The 14935-nt window shown below is 40.5% G+C and overlaps 2 long non-coding RNA genes across 2 annotated transcripts in view; one reads left to right on the top strand and one right to left on the bottom strand.

The window, feature by feature from the left end:
• The window catches only part of LOC116573489, a 94976-nt gene that overhangs the window by 57565 nt on the left and 22476 nt on the right, over positions 1-14935 (bottom strand). The gene's annotated exons all lie outside the window — the stretch shown is intronic.
• Positions 7399-11979, top strand: LOC116573491. Its single transcript, XR_004278835.1, has 3 exons — positions 7399-7563; positions 8749-9187; positions 11504-11979. It is a non-coding gene; the product is annotated as an uncharacterized LOC116573491 (long non-coding RNA).

Below are 14935 nucleotides of genomic sequence, written 5' to 3'. Positions count from 1 at the left end.
AATTTTGAAAGATGTTTTTCTGCATGGCTGCTAAGCTTTCCCCATTACTGGGGACGGCCTCAGGATGGTGTTTCCACAGAAGAAGAAAACCTATCTTGGAGAGATGGCTGGAAACCTTTGCTAAACTAATTGCCTTTCAGTCTCTTCCAGGCAAATCCCCAACTCCAAGAAGGAAAGGTCTTAGAAAGATATTTTACCCTCTAGAGGAAGCCTGCAGATCTTGTACAACAGTCCAGAAAGAGTGTCTCATCCCAGCTGCCCAGAATGTGACAACTGCAGGGGAGCTGGAACACAGGCTTGGAAACCCACAGGCCCGTGCCTGAAACGTTGATGCATCTCTTCTTTCTGCCTCACACTCATGTGTGTGCGCGCGCATACACACACACAGACACACACACACACACACACACACACACACACACACACACCATGTCCAAGTAGGCTGCCTGGTCTGTGCAGCTGAGGGACCCACATCTGAGTAGCTGATAACTCCTCCACTATATGATTTCACTTTTGACACCAAAGCACCGGTGTTTGCTAACCCCAATTAAAATCAGCAACTCCTTTCACTTGCTCTATCTCTCTCACCTACTCAAGAACAGATTCATTTCTGTATTTGATGATTTTTCTCTCTCTCTGCTGTGAGACTTGTGACATGAAGAAAACAGTGAAGAAAATAAGAGCAAAGGTACTAGAAAGTAAAGCTTTCAAAACTAAAAAATATTTCCATCTGCCAGCCAGAGAAGTGTTCTGTGATGCTTCTGGGGTGGCCACATACATCCCCAGAAGAACTTATAGAATCACATGACCTTAGGAATGTTTCTCCAGCATCAGTACTTACAGGTAGTTTGCTGTGGGCATTTGAGAGGCATTGTGGTAATTAAGTAAAGAAAGAGGTCATCTGGACTATCAGGAACTAGGGTATCTTGTCACCTTTAAACCTATCAACATGAGAAAGCAAGCTCAGGGGTGTGCCAGGCTTAGATGAGAGAGTGGGAAGTAGGCTCTCTGTCAAAACGCAACAAAATCTCTATTCTCCTCCCAATTCTCTCCCCCTACCATCACTGTAACAACTCCTATCTCATAATAAGCAATCAGCTCCTGCGTGGTCTCAATCTACTTACTACACCACCAATCAGTCTGTGAATGACCCAGGTGCCTCTGGAGGTTTCCTAATCTGCAAAGACTCTGAGTGGAAAGGGAGAGGGAGGGGCTAAAGTGTTTGCCGTGGGGCCAAGGGAGAACCTAATCTGGTGTGACTGGTGTGATACTCAGTATTTCTTCCTTTGATTCAGTTTCTATTTCTCCCTGAGTATTATTTAAAAGTTGCTTTCACTAAATTGAGCGATATAACAGTGATTTGTTTCATGATTCAAAAATTGACTTCATAAACTATTGTATTTCAAGCAGTTAACATATTTCTCCCTCTTGAACAACAGGATAAAGAAATTATGTTGGGATATTTTCAGGGGGATCATGCCCCTCTTTGTCCCTTTTTCTTTGCCCATGCTATGTTCCTCCCCTTAAGTTAATGAATTCTGAAGGCCTCTATTGAAATAAGCAACGGGGGTGTTGTCACTCAAAGCTCAAAGTGAGATCATGGTGTCTCTTAGACCTTGAAGAAAGTCTTACTTATTTTCAGGGCTGTTATCCTTTTCAAAAAAGAAAGCCCCGAAAAATCTTTCAAAAATCCTTTACCTTTCATTCTAGCTACCCAAGGCGATTCATTTTAATTCTGATTGTGCATTTTCTTCTGCTCTCCCTTAACAAATTTTAGAAAGGTGAATGTTCGGCTCCCTTGGAGAGTCTTTGTCTGACTCTACAGAGCTTTGCACCATTAGCCTGACTTCTCGCCTTCTTATAAAAAGCAGCATGCCTGGGTTGCTGAGGGAGAGCTGGGTATAAGTAGAAAGGGCACACCAGCTACTCTTCCTACCAGAGGGAGTCAGTGAGTATTTGTCCATAAAAAAGTGTGGCAATTCTCCCAAAAAGATGAACTGTAACCACAAAGTCTTCTGACTGCAAAGGATACACCGTTCACAGTATTTTCATCTCTGCCATTGGACAAGAATATGATTTTCCCCATGGACACAAGTCTGGACTCAATCAGAACGAGGGGACCATATCATGGGGTAGCAATGGGTGAGGGTGAGACACAGAAGAACAATGAGTAGATGAAGGTGGTGAAGGAGACTCTTGGCAAACTGATTCTTGCTGTGCCGGCTCAATCCTTCAGCAAACCGCACCCTTCAGATGAGGTTGTGTGTCACAACGAATGAAGAGTCCTTGAGGTCTGAAAGTGAGGATCTGAGATTCCAGATAGAATCTGCATGACCAGGTCCAGGATCTGTCTTTTTGCCTAGAATGAGGGCTTATGACACATGGGTTTTCATGAATCAAGTCAATACTCAGATCACAAACTCATAAAATAAACTTTTTTTTTTTTTTTGATAAAGTAGTCCATTTAGATTTAAGGCAACTCTCCCTCATTCTTTTCTGTGGTGGTTTTTTTTTTTTTTTCAGTGTTATTTACTGAGTCCTGGGGGGCCAACCCTTTGCAAACATAGTTTTAAAACTCGGAAAACAATGTTTTCTGGAGTCAGACTGATCTAGTGCAGGGTTAGCAAGTTGAAAAGAGGTCCCAGTGTGGTTCTTCCTGAGGTGGTTTCCCTCTCCTCACATGAAACTTTCTGACCTTTCACCTTTTATCAGCCTCAGATTCCAGGCAGCTTACTTTTCAACAATTTTCACTCTGCCTCTGATTTTTTACTTAAAGAAACAAAGACACTTTTCCAGAATGTCCTGTATATAAAGGAATCAGCATCCTATTTAAGAGAAGGACTAAAATGCCCAACATGAAGCAACCTAGATCCCTGGATTGGAGCTCCTGGGGACCTCTTTGTCTTTCTTCCATTCACACTTCCGTCCCACCTCAGTCTCCTTAATGGCTCCAGTGACATGTCACTTCCATACATTACTTTTAACCTCTGGCCAACCATTGATGCAAGTGTTCTTGGTTAGGTTACTCAGCCCCTAAGCATATGAGACAGTACAGAATTTTGAAAAAGACTTGGCAAAAACTAAGAAGGAAAAGGAAAATAAATAATCATAGAGAAGATACAAAGCAAAAAAGATTATTCAACTTTCATGCATTGTTCAATTCTTTATTCAGCAAGCATTTATTGAGCCCTCACTAAGTGCCAGGAGCTAGAGACACGATGGTGGATGGCACAGAACTCCTGCCTTCATGGAACTAATGGTCCAGCAGCAGCCTGGGTTTATACTGCAGAGATTTGAGGCTCTCTCATCGGTCCTTGCTTCCAGGGATCCAAATACCTCTTTACTTCCATACTCTTCCAAGAAAAACAAAGTCCAGGAGGAAAATACTAGCCCATGACTTGGCATCTAATCCCAAATACCTAAAAGCTTCCAACTCTGATTTTCCTTTAGCTTCCTCCCATTCAGTCTTCATCACTTTTTATTGTAAACTGCAGAGTTGCTAAATGCTGGAGCTTTGCACCTTGGACTGGGCTGGGGTAGGGGGTCAGGGGAACAACTGTTCTACCTTGTCACTACAAACCTGGAACTCAGTCATCTACTTAATGGACACTTAGGGACAGGGCCTCTAGCAGTGAGTAAAGATATGAAAATTCACAAAAGGAGAAACAGAGTTTAGAAATAATAGGAGATCATTCAGCCTGGATAGGAAATAAGCAAAGCTCGACTTCAAAACCCAACCTTCCTCAGTGTTCTTTCTCATGTTCATGTGCATGTGTGTGCATTTGGGTAGTGAAGGCACAAATAGAGACCATATACAATTTCCTATTATAAATTCCTATTATATATTTCTTATTATATACATTTAGGGCTGTATAAACCATGCTCTGGGGATGAAATCTGGAAAATTTCTTCTGCATTTGGGAGTGCCCATCCTCCATGACCATATAGGCTACCTAAGCTTTCCTTTCTAAATGTCCACGATATTCTGGGTAATCAAAGTTATGAAAAGACTTGGATCCGGGAGCTAGGAGATGACTGAACCTGGAACTTTAAGCACTGGGACAAGTACAGGAATAATGAATACAGTTCACACTTCAACAAGATAATTCCTGGGATACAAAAAAAAAAAAAAAAACCCACAAAAACAAACAAACAAAAAACCCTAACTTCTAGAGGGAAGATAATCATGACACCTGGAAGAACTGACCTCATAGAACAGGCTATGGTATTTCTACCACTCAAGATTTGGGGAGTAGATGTTGTTCTTGGCCATATTATAGATTCCATCTAATACCTTGAAGCCAGAAAATCTCCCTTTGTACAAATATGATGAAAGTACAACAAATTTGCAATTTGAGATAATGGTAGTACCAAATGAGACAGATTAATGAGGTATCTGCATCTTCTACAGGGTTCAGCATTGCTTTCTTCATCCATTTCTCCATTATCTCTAATGAGAAACTTAAGAAGATTTATATTTTGTCAACTAATTTCAGTCCAGGAGAGCTATTGTATCAAGATGGTACCAGCGGCATGTGCCAGATGACTCATGATAGCAAAATGAAGATCCCCAGGGTAGACTGTGAAAGAGCAAATACTGTCTTAGAAGTCATTATTTTCATTTTATTAAGTCTGTATGTTTTCCCTTTTTTAAAATTGTGAACTTTTGTTTCTTGGGAAATAAGAAAAATTGAAAAGAGAAATTGACAAATGCCACTAACTGAGAAGTCTGGTGAAAGTATCCATAGGCCTCATGCTGAAGAGATGGCTGAAGTAACTGCAAATGTTTATTTTGGAAAGAAAAAACTTAAGAGGCCATAATGTAAGAATTTCAGTAATGTGAAATAGGGATTGGACATAGTCTATGTCAACTCAGAGAACTGACCTTACACAAGCATTTCATTATAAAAAGCCAAGTCTAATAAAAGGGTTGTTTTGTCATGGACTAGAAGAACTTCCAGGAAAGTGATGAGGTTACTATTACTTGAGGTAGTCAAGATAATGGATGACCTTTTGAAAGGAAATATAAGAAAAGAAGAGAAAACTAGGAATAGTTATAAATTAGAATCTATTTATGCTTAGACTTTTCATATCCTAATATGATTTAACACATTCCTCAATGAGGTAGATATTCTTTTCCCAGTTTATAGATGAGGACACCGAGGCTGAGAGAGATGAAGTCACTTGCCTAAAATGACATGGCTAGAAAGTCATAAGCCAGGAGTAGAAATCCAGCTCTGTTGATCTTTATGTAGTACTCGTTTTGATATAGCAGCAACAGATGAGGAGTCAATCTTGAACATCAGAGCTGACAAAATTGACTCACATTGCTGGCCTGCCAACTCTATGTTCTCCCATTCCAGCTATTAGGGCTAGCCATCATGCCCCTTGCGCTCAGCTCCAGAAAAAAAAAAAATACTAGCAGGGGGAACAGCTATGCTTTAACCACACTGTTAAAGCCCATTACTCCCTGGGCCTGCTGAGATGGCCTGCTGTCCTCAGCTTCCCCATCCACTCAGCTTTCTGCAACTGAGCTGTTTCAGAGTTCCAATCTCATTTAAGCCCTATTACTCTTTCCGTAGATTGGACCTATCCTCTATGCTACTCAATTTGAACTAAGAAGCCTCTAAGGCAGGTTGACTACCCATGACCATGAAGTGGCCCCTGCCTGACGCTGAGCAGCTGAGGTGGGTGGAATAGTGTGACCAGCATCTAGCCCATGCTTACTTGATGCTGAGCTAATCATTCCACCAAAGGGATCTTATTCAATGGCTCACGACAGTACTTCAAGATAAATACTGAGAGTGTCCCCAGTTATTGACGAGAAAATTCAGGTTCAGGGAGGCAAAGTAACTAGGAGTATAACTACTACATGACACAGAGAGTATTTGAGTGTAACTCTTTCTGGCTCTAAAGTTCAAGCTTTAGGCCACCATGTGGTAACTGTTCTTAATCAACATAACAGCTTAGAGTCAGGGTGGGCAACTTTTGGGCACAAGGGCCATTCAGGGGGAAAAAAGGAGGGTCTTATGAGAAGCATTACTTAATTATTCAAAATAAAGAAAACTTTATTGAATTTCACTAGTGAAACACATATGTTTAGCATCATGAACACATTTTTATGTGTGAATGGGAGAGGCTTATTTCCGGTCTGTTGTCCTGAAAGTAGATGGACTCTGGAAGCAGTTCTTACTTCCTTGCATATCAATTCCAGCCTGGGTCATGCTCAGGTTCACCACAGACTTCTGGACACTATGATTTGGATTCCTCCCATTACAGTCCCAGGAGACCATTCACCTTAGTCATCTCAGCTTCCTCTCTATTCCCTTACATACTGCTGAGCTCTTGCAATGCTTTGTGGCTAAACATCTCAAGTTGTAACATCATCATCCCAGTCAATAAAAATGATTTTCCCGAGAAGTTAAGTGCATGTAAATTGACTTACAGAGAATAAGAAAGAATAGAAATCGGACTTAGTGATGCATTTTGTATCAGTCATTTCCTCTGTATACAACAAATAGTATATTCAGGCTACTTTGAAGATTTATGAACAATAATCTTGGAATAATGAACTATTCTCAAATGTGTCTGCTGGGTTTCAAGGAACTACAAGACATAGTGCCATGACCTGGGCTTAGTAGCAGAGACTCTGTAGTCACAAAAGGATGAGGGGAGAAAGTAGTTCTTAGACTCAAGATGGAGAGAATCATCTAGAATAAGTTTCTTTGAGAAGAGCAGGACCTTACAATTGAGGATTACAACCTTAGTAAACCTTGCAGCAAGGGAGTACAAGGATTAATACCCTGGCCTTATTCCTCTACCTTTTTTCCAGTATGGCTTCCAAAGCATAGGAAGGCAAGAGAATTAACCTGATAACTTTCCAAGGCAGAAAATAGTATTAAAAGAAAAGAATAGATCTGCAAAATAACAAAAAGAAAGAGAAAACCACATTTATAAAAACAATTATGAATATAATTATACATCACAAATGCCTAGCTTATTAAGGCTTATAAAAAGTGCTGTAAGAGGTTTGAATAAAATGTTATTGGAGCAGAAGCATACTTGTAACTTTATTCAGATACTTCTTAGAATGTCTTCTTCAGAGAGAATTGATTCTCTTGCAGTGCAGGAGAATTAGAGTAAGACCAGTTTCCAACATGCCCAACTGAAAATTGAGTGATAGGCAGGAAAGCCAGTGGTACATGGTTTATGGACTGGATTGTATTACCTCAAATTCATATGTTAAAGCCTTAGGCATTAAAGTGACTGTAACTGAAGACAGACTCTTTAGGAGGTAATTATCATGAATGAGGTCATAAAGGTGAGACCTTACTCTAATAGGTCTGTTGTCCTCATAAGAAGGGAAACTAAAGGTCTCTCTCTCTCTCTCTCTCTCTCTCTCACTGTTGGTGTGTGTGTGTGTGTGTGTGTGTCCATGAGAGCACAGAGAGAAGACCATATGAGGACACAGCAAGAAAGTAGCCAACCACAAATCAGGAGGAGAGGTCTCACTAGAACCCAAACCTGTGAAACCTTCATCTTGGACTTCCAGCCTCCAAAACTGTGAGAAAATAAGTGTCTGCTGTTTAAGCCTACCAGCTTAGGGTATCTTGCCACAGCAGCCCAAGAAGAATAATACACATGGCTTCTGAGATTTGTCACTAGCATTTCTGTCAGCCCTTGCCCCTTCCACCCAACCTGGCCCTATAAAACTCCGTGAATTCATCACAGAGGTGGTGTTTCAATCCAAACAAGTCCTCTCTTGGACTAGCAAGTAATTTCATCCTTGATGCTCATCCTAATTGCTTCTCTACTTTCATCTACAAACCAGAAATTGTAGAGGGCAATACCTTCCAATCCTTGAGCACTGTACTGCCATGCTAGTCAAGCAGTAGGCCATTAGAAAAATAGATTTTGCTAGTCACGATTTAAGACATTTTAATGTGCAGTTTCTGGGTATGTTCATGATGATCACAATATGGTCTTTTGGCTTCTACCTTCTGAAATGATCATCTGACTCCCTTAAACATACCCTATAGATTGTAATGTTATTAAGATCATAACTTTAGATTTTATAGTCTTGTGATCTACTCTCCTTATGCTGCCATGACAGTATAAACTGGCAATTGGCCTCTGACTGCAGCTTTGAACATGAAAATGAGGTCTCAAGACCATACTCCTTTAGACATTATTATGCGGCCTCTAGACCAATGTCTTAGGATATTATGTTATGGTTTTCTGGTCACCAATTTGGACATTTTAATTCAGTCAACTGGCCACCATCCCTGGAATTTAATTTTAATAAGCAGATGAATACCTGGGGTGTAACTTTGCCCATTTCTGGCTTGCTCTCCTCTCTCTATGTTCTCCCTTCTTGTAATTCCAGCAGACCTCGTGACATAGCCTGTGTGAATTATGATAAGCTGCAAAATCTAAGACTTGAGAATGCTGGCAAGTTTGGTTATATTTTCTACAATTCTAACAAATGAGTGGAATAATAGAGTTATCTATCTACAGGATACAGTTGGGAAATGCATTTCCTTAAAAAAAAAATCAAAATGTCAGCATAAGATAAAGCATCTAGACTTTGTTCAATTCTTCAAAATTCTCTCTTATGCTTTTAATTTAGAGGAAGGAAATGTCAGTTGTGACCAGTGCCTCCTAGATCAATATTACACTCAGAGCTCTGTGAAGGGACTTACAGAGGTAAAATGTGACAATCCATGGCCTCTCCTTACTTTTGCACAGGGGTCTCTGGTCCTGATGATGTGCAATGGTCAAGAAGGAGAAGTCCATGGTGTCGCCATAAGAAGGGTCCCCTCCCAGGCTACCAGGATCTCTCCAGCCTTCACAACTTCCAGGGGATGGGGAGAAAGCAGACATGGCTGATCACGACTGTTCTATACCTTCAATTATAATTTCAGGCTTGACTGAAAAGTCTTAAACATAATTTGAAGCTTTGAATATAATAATAATTTGACCTTGAAGCTTAAATAAATGTAATACCAGTAAATGTAAAACCAGTAAAATGGTTTTTACTTTTCTAAGTCCTCCTTCCAAGCATTAATGCAGATGTCCTTGTTGAGATGCATTTGATGTCACAGGAAACGAGTGAACCTACATGCCTACTTCAAACTCAGGTGTGCCTGCACATCCCACATCGTGCTCTGCTTGGTTGCTGGGACTGGTGTGTATCATGGTATTTACCTTCCTTATAATGAAGAGATAAAAGAGCAATTGAAGCTGAAGATCTGTTTTCATTCTGGGGCTCTTGGGCAAAGGGAATGAGAATAAACACCTTTCTCTTAACTGCAAACATTAAAGTCAACAAGAAACTGCTCTCTGACCCAACTTCCTTCCCTAGGCAACAAGTCTTATAAAACCACTTTTGCCCATAATCACTAATTTGGAGCATTCGCCAGGGCACCTTCTCTCATAGTATCCTCAGTCTTTTTTTTTTTTTTTTTAAGATTTATTCATTTATTTGAAACAGAGAGAGAGCACAGGAGAGGCAGAAAGAAACATAAGCAGACTGAGTGCAGAGCCTGACTTTGGGCTCGATCTCACAAGCTTGAGATCACTACCTGAGCCGAAGCCAAGAGTTAGCCGCCCAAACTGACTGCACCACCCAGGTGCCCCCATAGTGTCTTCAGTCTTAAAGGAAGAGATTACAGTTTCCCAAGGATAAACTGAAAGGCAGAATCAGACTCAATAATAATTTCTGGCTTTTTACACTAAAATCGGGGTGTAAAGCTTATCTTGTGGCCCAGCGACAGAGGTGTATTCCTGATGGAAGAGAGTGTTACTGGCCATCTCAGAAGGACAGCAGAATAACCCTTGGTAATAGAGAGAAACAAAAGAGAGGGGGAGAGCAAGAGAGTTTGCAGAGAGTAGGTTGCAGAAGAAGGGCAATAAAAAAATCTCTCCGAGATAGCAGTCTGACTCAGCACCAAGTATGTGGAATCGCCCACTAGAGCAAGGGGGTCTTTTCTTCTTGAACTTCAACTCAATTAAAAATGTAATATCAGATCAGATTGATTTATTAATGATAGAGTATCTATTAAAGCTCTATATCAAATAATTCTAGATATTAAATGATCTTGTACTAAAACACTTATAGGACTACCAGGAGAGATGGAAGATATTAATTACCCCAAATGAGAAAACATGACTGGGCTAGATCACCTGTTAGAGACTCTACTCACTCCTACATCATAAGGGCTACAAGTCTTGGGCTGCATTTCCTAACCAGCCAGCTTCTGGTTCAGATTCTGTCAGTGAGAGGCACTCACAGGAGAGACGGAAGGTAGAAGAGAAGCTGAAGTCATACCGTTTTTGTGGCAGATACAGGCAGACACCTGACTTTCAGTAGATGTGCCAGGGCTTTGGAACACATTTTGGCAAATCACCCGTGTTGATGCTACATGCATGGGAGGTCATTGTTAGTGGCCTGTGGTTATTCTATCCTGTATTGATTTCCTAGAACCCATTAGAAGCTTTCCCTATCACTCCCCAACTCCATCTAACAGTATAATCATTTTCTATATGAAATACTTCCCTGCTTAGAATCTGGCAATGGTTTCTATTTTCCTGGACAAAATCCCATTTGGGGAAAGGATACTACTGGGCTGAGAGTGAGGTCAATGGTTTACGAAGAAGAAGCTGTTGGGAGGAGGAGAAAACGCAGGTGGGGACTTCATCTACTCTTCTGGGGACATAGATCTGGAATCTTCTTGATACCCTACTCTTTCCACATATGACTTTGCGTCTGGGGAAACTAATATTGTATTCTGGTAAACATAATTGGTTCAACTGGTGTACATCTTTCCTCCCACCCCCATCCCTACCTTGTTCTTTCTTAATGAGAGAGAGAGAGAAATGGAGGAAGGGGAGAAGGAAAGGAAGGAGGAATGGAGGGTGGAAGGAAGGAAGGAAAGGAGGAAGGAGGAGAGAAAGAGAGGATGGGAGGAAGGATGGAAGGAAAAGAAAAAGAAAGGGGAAGAAATCTATTAAGGATTCATTGTTCTTTATTATAGGTTTGTCCCTGCTCCTCCTTCCACCTTCACTTTTCTAAGGAATTATAATTACTTATATATTCTATCTTCCTTTGGTTGTTTCCAGTGATTATAGTAGGTAGTTTTTTTCTGAAATTTTCCAACTCTCTGAATCTCTATAAATTATAGTAAACAGACCTGTATCATCCCAGCAAGAAGGCACATAACAGGTATTCAATTAATGATTCGCTATATTTAGTTTTAACAACAGAAGTTGTTTACAATCCCTCTCTTGACAATATCTCACATTTTACTTGCCTTTATGTTTAAATCAGCACTTCAAAATTAATGTTGCCACTAAGTACCCTCTAATTCCAAGTTCCACGTTTCACTCTTGATTAAAACTAAGAACCATGATTTCATTGTTTAATGCAGTTTAATCTAGGCTGTTGTGAGACACAAAACCTTTTACTCATCCACAGTGAAGATTATTTCCCCCTCTTCTCCAGCCAGAAGAGTCTCTAGAGAAGATAACATGTCCTGAAAACTTCACAACTTCACTGAGGTCTCCATTCTCCAGAACACGTATGACAGAGTCCAACTGGCCCAACTCAATGGACGCTCCTGATACACCCACTGTAAGATACACCCACTTCTGTGAAGATGGAAGGAGAGTGTATCAGTGAGTGGTGAATAAAGCCCGATGCCAAACATAATCCAATGTCCCAAAACATCATAAAGAGGCCATATTTTCCATTTGAGGAATATGAATTTACTCAACTATGAAACTTGACTTTTGTGATATTTTATGAAAGAAATGATTAAAGTAATCTCTCTCACATCATTTTACAATACAATGACAGATAGAGTGGTGGACTAACAAGAATCATGGTTCATTGACATTGGAATATTTCATCTTCTCATGGTCATAATTTCCTAGAGCAATATGTTCATAATGCTTTCCATCAGTACAAGTCTTTGAACATTTTTCAACATCTATATGTGTGTGTATACATATACATATATATAAATATATATAATGTATGTCTCTACTAGTATGTTATGACTTATAAACTATACACAAAAATGTAAATTTTAAAAGGTTAAGATGATTCATTTATTCTTCTCCTACCCAGACAAACCATAAGTGACTCTTAATCTCTCAAAACAAACTGAGGGTTGCTGGGGGGAGGGGGATTGGGAGAAGGGGGTGGGATTATGGACATTGGGGAGGGTATGTGCTTTGGTGAGTGCTGTGAAGTGTGTAAACCTGGTGATTCACAGACCTGTACCCCTGGGGATAAAAACATATGTTTATAAAAAATAAAAAATTAAAAAAAAAGGTTAAGATGAAATAAACCATATTTTTAAATATTTTGCTTATCATGTGAGCTTTGTGCTGTCATTAGCTAACATGTAGTCAAAGCACAGGGCAAAGTTTCTCTAGATCATATTGTTTTTAAAAACATTTAAAATAACCTCCTGAGTAATTTTTTGTTATTTTTGTCTGATTCCTTTTCAGATCCTATAGTATCACCACTGCTTTTACCTCTTTTTTTTTTTTAAAGATTTTATTTATTTATTGACAGACAAAGATCACAGGAAGGCAGAGAGGCAGGCAGAAAGAGAGGAGGGGAAGCAGGCTCCCTGCTGAGCAGAGAGCCTGATGTGGGGTTCAATCCCAGGACCCTGGGATCACGACCCAAGCCAATGGCAGAGGCTTTAACTCAATGAGCCACCCAGGCGCCTCTTACCTCATTTTTTAAAAAGATTTTATTTATTTACCAGAGAGAGAGCACAAGCAGGGGGAGCAGCAAGCAGAGGGAGAACCAGGCTCCACACTGAGCAAGTGGCCCGATGTGGGGCTCGATCCCAGGACCCAGATAATATGACCTGAGCTAAATGTAGATGCTTAACTAACTGAGACACCCAGGCATCCCATTTTTGCCTCATTTTTAAAAGATTTTATTTATTTATTTAGAGAGCAAGCAGGTATGAGTAGGGGGAGGGGAAGTGGGAGAGGGAAGTAGGAAGTGGGAGAGAATGTGGAGCCCCATGCAGGGCTCAGTCTTATGACCCTGACTGAGATCATGACCTGAGCTGAACTCTTAACTGGATGACCCATCCAGGCACCCCACTGTTCCTACCTCTTAATTTTGATAACCAAGAGCTCATTCTATGAGTGGCAATATCCACACTATCATATCATCATTCTCCTTTGCTTGCTTCCTAAGTAGTACCTTCATCTTTATTCAATCTGCAGTTTCTTTGCAGGAATTTTTAAAGTCATTTGTTGTTTATAGAAAGCTAGTTTGGTCAAAGCTAGATGGGTAGCAAATCTACTTAATTAGGCACACAGAAACTGCAAAACATCACCATACACCAAAAGTGAGCAAAGTGTAAAGTGCCATTGTCAACTCTCTCCTATTTTGGAAGCCTGATAGTTCATTAGCTAACCTTGAAGTGGGATCATCTGACATGTGGACCTAGGAAAGACAACCACGTTGGCCCATATACTAAATACTATCAAAACTTCATTTTCTGGGCGCCTGGGTGGCTCAGTGGGTTAAGCCGCTGCCTTCGGCTCAGGTCATGATCTCAGGGTCCTGGGATCGAGTCCCGCATCGGGCTCTCTGCTCAGCAGGGAGCCCGCTTCCCTCTCTCTCTCTCTGCCTGCCTCTCCATCTACTTGTGATTTCTCTCTGTCAAATAAATAAATAAAATCTTTAAAAAAAAAAAAAAGTGGTTTAAAAAAAAAAAAATTTCATTTTCTTCTTTGGTGAAATATAGAAGTCCTAATGTTTTCTATCCACATCATAATGGATGATCTTGAGCTTGTGTATCCCGGAGTGTGTACAACCCCTTTTAGAAACCGCTGGTCAAGAACACTGCTTCTTACCAGGTGGTTTCTAGACTGAGAAGACAATACTGTTTTGTCTTTCACCTATTCCTAACTTGGTCCACTGCCCCTTTCTGGCTTTTAAACAATGGCTGTAATTCCTGCATTCTTCCATGATATCCATTGTGAAATGTGTTTTGGGCTGAAAAACATGTTTATAATGCACTTATGAGCCAGCATTCTACCCAGAAAATATGTCTTTTTTTTCCCAGGTAGTATCTTCGAAAAACCAGAATCTAAAGGACTGTTTTGACTTCCATACTCAGAGTTCATTGTGATGCGTCTCAGCACAGTATGAGAAAGAGAAGATGAAGATGTGTCTTTTGGGTCAGTTGACCAGCAGTTAGGAAACAGAGAACTGAACACAAGTAGGATGACCAGCCTGTTCTCAGAGAAGGGCCTGAGTGAGTAATGCACATGCCTGATTCCAGGTTCCCTGGGGCCCACAAACCCTTCAGCTAAATGCTACAGAGGATCTGCAAATCCTCACAGGCCACTCTAATGAACCAACCACAAGGACAGGCTGCCAGATAACTAACACTCTGCTTCAGAACACTCTCTTCAATTCACCATGCATCCCTTTCCAACTATGCTCCCAATATGGGAGCAGCCAATTACTTAAGAAAAATGTTAATCAAGATAAAGAGTCATATTGATATGAATACACTAATTGTAGGAGATCTTAACACACCTCTCTCAGAAATAGACAGATCATCGAAGCAGAAAATCAATAAAGAAACAAGAGCATTGAATGACATATTGGACCAGATGGACCTCATAGATATATACAGAACATTCCACCCTAAAACAACAGAATACTCATTCTTCTCAAGTGCACACGGAACCTTCTCAAGAATAGACCACATACTGGGTCACAAATCAGGACTCAACTGATACCAAAAGACTGAGATGATTCCCTGCATATTCTCAGATCACAATGCTTTGAAACTGGAGCTCAATCACAAGGAAAAGTTCAGAAGGAACTCAAACACCTGGAAGCTAAAGGCCACCTTGCTTAAGAATGCTTGGATCAACCAGGAGA

This window comes from Mustela erminea, chromosome 14, assembly GCF_009829155.1.
Source record: "Mustela erminea isolate mMusErm1 chromosome 14, mMusErm1.Pri, whole genome shotgun sequence".
Taxonomy (NCBI): Eukaryota; Metazoa; Chordata; class Mammalia; order Carnivora; family Mustelidae; genus Mustela; species Mustela erminea.
This window is presented reverse-complemented; position numbering and strand designations above follow the sequence as displayed.